This window comes from Anopheles ziemanni, chromosome 3 (genome assembly GCF_943734765.1).
Source record: "Anopheles ziemanni chromosome 3, idAnoZiCoDA_A2_x.2, whole genome shotgun sequence".
NCBI classification, from domain to species: domain Eukaryota; kingdom Metazoa; phylum Arthropoda; class Insecta; order Diptera; family Culicidae; genus Anopheles; species Anopheles ziemanni.
In genome coordinates this window covers 82636228-82643242 of record NC_080706.1, presented here as the reverse complement: position 1 = coordinate 82643242, position 7015 = coordinate 82636228, and positions in this window count along the sequence as shown.

The following is a 7015-nucleotide window of genomic DNA, read 5'->3' as shown; positions in this document are numbered from 1 at the left end:
AATGAATTTCGCTTATCACATCTTCTTTGTTTATCTTTTTACAAAGCATGTGCAAAAAGTCATAATTTTGCCAGCCAAACGTAAAGTTGGACACTTGCTTGCAGTCTGCACTTGCGGGGACGGCATGGAACCTTCCAGGGGGCGGTAGGGGAGCCAGGGACTGCTGACGGGCCAGGTACCTGGCCTAAAAAACCTAGGTGAGTTGAGGTGAGAAAATGAGGGTTACTTTTCGCGCGCGTGTTTGTTGGGCCATGGTCGACCCTCGGAAGGAAAATTATTATAAGAGAAGATACAATATTTTGGAAAATACTCTCAAGTATCATTACTCATTCAAATCGATCCGACATCGCAATAAAAAGATATGAGGTCTAAAGTAAAAGAAAACGGAATCTCTTATACACATTTATAGACTACAAGGGTTGACCGGTTGAACGAGTAAGGGATGTCAACCGAAAAATGCAAATAAAAATTATTTAAATTGCTTTAAAAAAAATTGATTACGATTTGAAAAAAAAATGATTTGCCGATACTATAATCTAATCAAAAGTTGTTTGAAAATAAAACTCCAAAAACTACCCGGGTAGGTGATTGAACGGATGCTCAAAGAGCAGCAAAAATTTTCCCCATACAATGCGGGAACGACCGTTCCCCGGAATGGGGCCGAAACAATAAGGTGTTAAAGGCAAAACACCAGAAAAATATCAATTGCCGAGCTGTGTGTGTGCGCTTCGAGCACCTGTGCACTTCCCAGCAGGCCATGGCTATCAAAAATGATAGCCAGCGATATTGTATGAAGAAAAAGTTTGGCCTGCAGGTAAACACGGCCAAAATAAGCGTGGCAGTCAACGTGTTAAACATGCTCAAATGTCATGCTGACACGAATTGACCCGTCAGTTGTTTCAATTCAAAACTACAAAAATTACCCGAGTTGGCCATCGTAAACATAAAGGTAAAGTGTACTTCCGTGTATCCGTGGGCGGATTTTCTGCGATCGTAACAAGTTCAATTTTACAATTTTTGAGGTCGAAGTAAGCTGTCCAAAGAAAGAGCAATATGAACCAAGGAATGGTAGCGCTGGCGTCGTTTCAGATTCGTCTAATGAGGAGACGATTCTTCTGTGCCATCTACAATCTATTCAGCAATACAATGCATAGAAGATCGGGAATCTCCGGATGCCATAGGGATTATGTAGCCCAGAATCTAATTGAAACGATGATAAAATTTAAATGTTGCACAAGATACAACCCGTCCTCAAGCCACTGAGAAGATATTTTGTACCTCAACACAATTAATACCGACCAGCGAAAGGACCAAGCAGAGCGAGTTTTTCTGTCTCTAACTTTTGTTGCACGAATGGGCAATTTTTTGGCCATCACATGTTTTCAAATTAAATGACTAGAAACAGAATAATTCTACCTGAAACATATCTGCGTAGATCATACATAGTTTGCAATTGCTTTACTTACATTGAAATTTAAACAATTTACGATGGTCACGATTTTCCTGATAACAAATTGTGGGGAAGCGGTGTGTCCCCCGATCTTCTCCTTTAGATATCTGAATTCAACGTTGCTGCTTACGTCACTGAATCGTTAATTCATCGACAAATTACGTCAGAGTCTGAAATATAGCCGTACTATTGTCTATCATGTAAGGTAAGCAGCACCATTCTGGTCTAAGATTGCGCTGTGACACTTGTGCTGTGCATCGTTACGCTTACCAGAGAATTACTTCCAACATTTAGGTCGCTGATACAGCAGATGCTATCTTTGCAAGCACTTCTCTTCCTTGCCGGATCCACCAAAACCCCAGTCTGATTATTGCTAGGGCACTTTTAGTAACTGTAATACTTCTTTATCAATGGTTCAAAGATAACAATGTCCGGTTGATTTCGATTTCTACACGCGTAAACGGTCGTTTATGGTTTATCTCGATATCTCTTGCGAACTACCATAAGGGGTGGCTTTCAAAGTCACGTACGCCATTGAGTGTGGTCGAACATGAATTTCGTCATACTTTTCTGCGTCATCGTGATCGCAGTAAGAACACTTTGAAAACGGTAAGGAAGTACTGTAAAACACTTTTCGCAGCAAATAAGACCAATTCAATCCACCAATTATAAGACAAATAGAAACTGCACAATTACGCATTTAACATCTAGAGGATGTTTTACTTCACTTTAGGCTCCGCCGCAAACGCGAAAACACAAAATGCTTACGCCTGGAGGTGTTTAGGCAGTTGTTAAAGATTCTACTTTAGTCTTTTCCATGCCGATTCGTATAATTTTGTAATTTACAGATATTTCACTTTTCAGTTCTTTGAGTAACTACTCGCCGTTCTAACTCGAACGCAAAAGAATCCCGGCCGGCGCACTTCTTCTGGATGAGGATGGTTCGTACCAAGCCACAATCCGGGTCGTAAGTTTCCGTGTTGAAAATACTGTTTCCTCGCAGAACCGGTGTAATCTGGTGACTCTATTGAAGTTGCAAAAATTGAGGCGTACTCGCTTGCTTCGAGGTCCACACGTCGACTGCCCAATACGACTTGCTACAGATCTGATCAAGGTACCCAACGTGGCACTACATCCGACTCAGGCATAATCCAATCGCAGTGAAAAGGTTTCGTAAATGGTCGTACATGTGTTATCTTGTTATCACTGTATACTGGCATAGGGTGTGGCGTAACTAGTGTTGGGTTACTGTGTTACCCAACACACACAGCACAGTAAAGTGTGGCACCACACACGACACAGAAAAAAATTGTGGTACCACAGTAAAGTTGTACCAATAAATACAGTCATAACATTATACAAATAATTTGTATGAGCCTTTCATTGGTTCCTTGGTGTACCAAATCCATAACTACCATAACATAGGAATAATGTGTATAAACCATTCTTTGGAATTTTGAACATTTTTATCACATAATCTTTACATTTTATTTGTATTTGTATGAAAAACTGCCACCATACGAAAAAAGGGTACGATTAAGAACAAATATACGATAGAATCTAATATACTTGAAATAAACACACCAAAAATTTAAAATTTCAAAATCATGATTTTTGAATACATTAGTTTTTAAAAACTAATGATTTCGTAAAAAGAACACATTTTAAATTCTGGCTCTAATTGCTTATGGATTATATATTAAGGTGTTGCATGGAAGAATAAAAGGCTACAGCCCTCATCGACCATGCTAATATCAAGCAAACTTATGCACCTTATCCGTGTTGTTCCCCAGAAATTATGCACAAATTTTGTGTTGTTCAATACAGGGATACTTTTGCATCCTTTTATGATTTTTTTTACGCGCAGAGTTAAAACACTCTGCATATACTTTTTGAATCGAACATTTTGCACATACTAACCATTTTGAATCGAGAAGGTGTTGCTGAATAAATAGAGACGTTGTATAACTGCATGACACTTTACTGTGCTACCACAAATGCACAGCACAGTAAACTGTGTGTGGTACCACAGTACGGTACATCAAAAAGTGTTACTTGACCCAACACTAGGCGTAAAGGCTGATTCGCACGTCGGCAAGTGGCAAGTGCAAGTAGCAAGTTGCCGGGTACCTACCCCGTGCGAATCAGGACCTAGCAAGTAGCAAGTGGCAAGTAGCTACTTGCCACTGGAATAGAACCGAGTCTATTTTTCGGGCAAGTAGCTGGATGTATTGGTTGACAACTCGTGTAAATACAAGATGTCAAACAAAAACTGTTTCATTTTCGTGATTTTTTTAGGATAATTTTCGACTAATGTTCAAGAAATATTATTTGATCGTATCGTTGATCGATCTTTTCATTTATTGATGATGAAATAATGGTAAAATAAAATTTATTCGTTATTGTGTACTTGTGTGAGTGATCAAGTTACCGGCAAGTACTTGCCTGCAGTGCGAACGGCTACTTGCCACTTGCCTGCTTACTTGCCACTTGCACTTGCCGACGTGCGAATCAGCCTTCTATTCAAGTGGCAAGTAGCTACTTGCTACTTGCTACTTGCTAGGTCCTGATTCGCACGGGGTAGGTACGCGGCAACTTGCCACTTGCACTTGCCACTTGCCGACGTGCGAATCAGCCTAAACCTTAACTAATGCAGAAAATTAAGAGAACGAGCACAGCAAAATGCTGTGAGTTATGCCCTTATTAGACGAGGAATGTATCCGTCATATTTTTCCAGAAGTTTTCTGCCAAACGCATTTGACAGATACATTCCTTCCTCAAAATCGGAACCGGGCACGACCGGTTCCGATTTACTTTTGACTGGAATTTATATGTCAAAGTGGCGATTTGTTTACTTTTTGCTCTGTTGTTTGCTACAGATTTTTTTCATTACTCTAGAATGAACAATACGCTAAATTCAAACGTGAAAATTATTAAATAACTGCAAAACCCTTTTTGTGGAACTTTTCGTTATTACACGAAGGGACATCATTTTTATGTCAAACGCAATGCCAGAGCCTACTTTGACAGTAAAAGGATGGAAAAATATGATACGGGCACGCCACACACACCGCGGTTGCCGCAGCATCTCAAGCTCTACCGCTCCAGAGCTTTTTATACCGCGTCAAGTATTCAACCCAGAAATGGTGGGTTTTTCGTTTTGTATGGGAATGACAACGCAGCGCGTTGTCAAAAAATTTGGTTCGAGCACTTTTTTGAACGCCAGAAATGCCTTCAATTTCAAAAAAGGGAAGTTACAAAAATTGATATGAAGTTAATTATTCAAAAAACGATACCATGTTATTATTTATTGTTTGTGTTAAGATGGTTTTCATTATTCGCGATATTTTGAGTAGTTTATTATTCCATAATTTCATGTGAATAATAAATGTTTCTTATTTTGATTTTACTTTTCCGTGTTGACAATGGTGAAAAGAATGGAAGGTATACTTCTAGAAACTATTTAACTCCCTTAGATGTGTTTTCTTGTTTGGGTTTACTTTAACATCCGACACCCAGCGCGGTTCCTCCCGCCTTTCTTATTCCATATCTCTCACCGCAGGGACCGCTTTCTCTCCTCAAGGCTTCTGTAAACTTTTCACCACGCACTGTCCAAGCGTTTTCGTTGACCAGGCTCAGTCGGAGGCCCTTGGCCCTACGGGCCTTGCCCATACCCCCCGTGACATCCTCACTTGCAACCTGGTGGATATCAGCGAGGGTGTTTGGTGTGGTGCCTAATAACGGGTACTTGCTGTATGCTGACGATGTAAAATTATTCTTTCCCATATCCTCTCCTTCCGACTGCTTACTCCTTCAAGAATCCCTCCACCGCTTCTCCGACTGGTGCGCCACGAATGGATTCACTCTTCACAAGTGTTGTGCCATATCCTTCAGTCGATCCACTGGGGTGACCCACTACGACTACTATATTGGTAGCGTAGCTTTGTCGCGGGTGTCGGCTATCAAGGACCTTGGGGTGTGGCTGAACGTCACCTTGTCCTGCTGCGTGTAGATTGATGAAGTGGTATTCAAGGCCAACCGTACGCTGCGGCTTATATCTCGCCTAGCGTCGGAGGTGCGGGACCCGCGCTGCTTGCTGGCGCTTTACTGCTGCTGGGTCAGACCGATGCTCGTGTATGCTTCCGTGGTATGGACTCTAACAGGTGTCATTGCCGTGGGACGGTTAGAAGGGGTGCAGAGACGCTTCACGCGTCTGGCGGTGAGGCGTCTTCTCGGCTGCAATGCCTCATCCCTCCCGCCTTACGAGTCGTGGTTTCAATTGTTGGGGCTATCCACGATTCTGACTCGCCACCGGAACGCTCAGGCTATTTTCATCGCCCAACTGCTTCTGCACTCCTCTGACGCTCCGGAACTCCTGTCCCATATTCCTCTCTTTATACCTTCCTATATCTTTCTGGAAAGGTCACCTCTCCTTATTCCCACCCGCCGTACACATTTCTCCCAGAATGATCCATTTTGTCTGCGCCATGTCTTCTTTCAATAGCTCTAGCCACCTGTTTGACTAAAACGTCTCCATCCCTTCCTTTCGTTCACGTCTTACCAATATAATAAAACCGTTATCAGTAAACGTTGTAGAATATCTTCGTAGAATGGAAAATATAACGTCGCATAGTTTATTGTTTATTGTAATGAAAAACTCAACGGACCAAACAGTGTCCCAATGAGTATCTAAAACTAAAACTAGAACTAGTGTAGACGCATGTGAATAAGCTTATGAAAAATTCGGGTCATTTGTTAGGCGTAACTTAAAGGTATTAGCGTTATCACAGAAATTGAAGGCATAGTAAGCTCTATTAAAAGTATTGCTCATAGCGGTCATTGCACTATGGAGAGAAAAGAGCAAATTGCCGGGATAAAATTCGGAATCAAATGTTTTGCAATTTTTTCATTGTAATATCGTGTAATATTATTATATTACACAAAATTATGATGTTTCTGGACAATCCCGCCAGGTGGCGCTGCAAAAACCTCATATTTTTGGACTTTTCTATGGGTGCATTATTTTTTCAATCTTTTTTTTTACATTGACTTAAAGATTTTTTTTAGTTTGATATAAAACAAACTAAATTTACAAAAAACTTTCATTCAAAATATTGTTATTTGGAAAATAATTGATATTTAAAGCATCTAACGTGGACATAACTTATGAACTACTCTGATGATTGCAATGCTCTCATAAAAATGACTTTAATATTGAATTCTCGTTACATTTTACGGACGTGTTCTCTTCTATCCCTTCTGTATATTTTATTTCTACCTTCTGCTGCTTCCTCTCCTAAGGATCCTAATGGAGCTGGGACATTTACAATTATTTCATCTACATGCGCAAGAACTTTATGGACAGTAGAAGGCATTTTGTACCAATTGTAATGATGTATGTAAAACATGTATGTGCCTTTGCAATATAGACTAGTAATTTTTGGATTTAAAGGCTGTGAACAGTTGATGGCTATTAAAATATTTCGAACCCTTTCTATAAGTTCCGTTTCTATTTACAAAATGTCGCTCATTTTTTCAATGTTTGAAAAAGCCCGATGACAAACA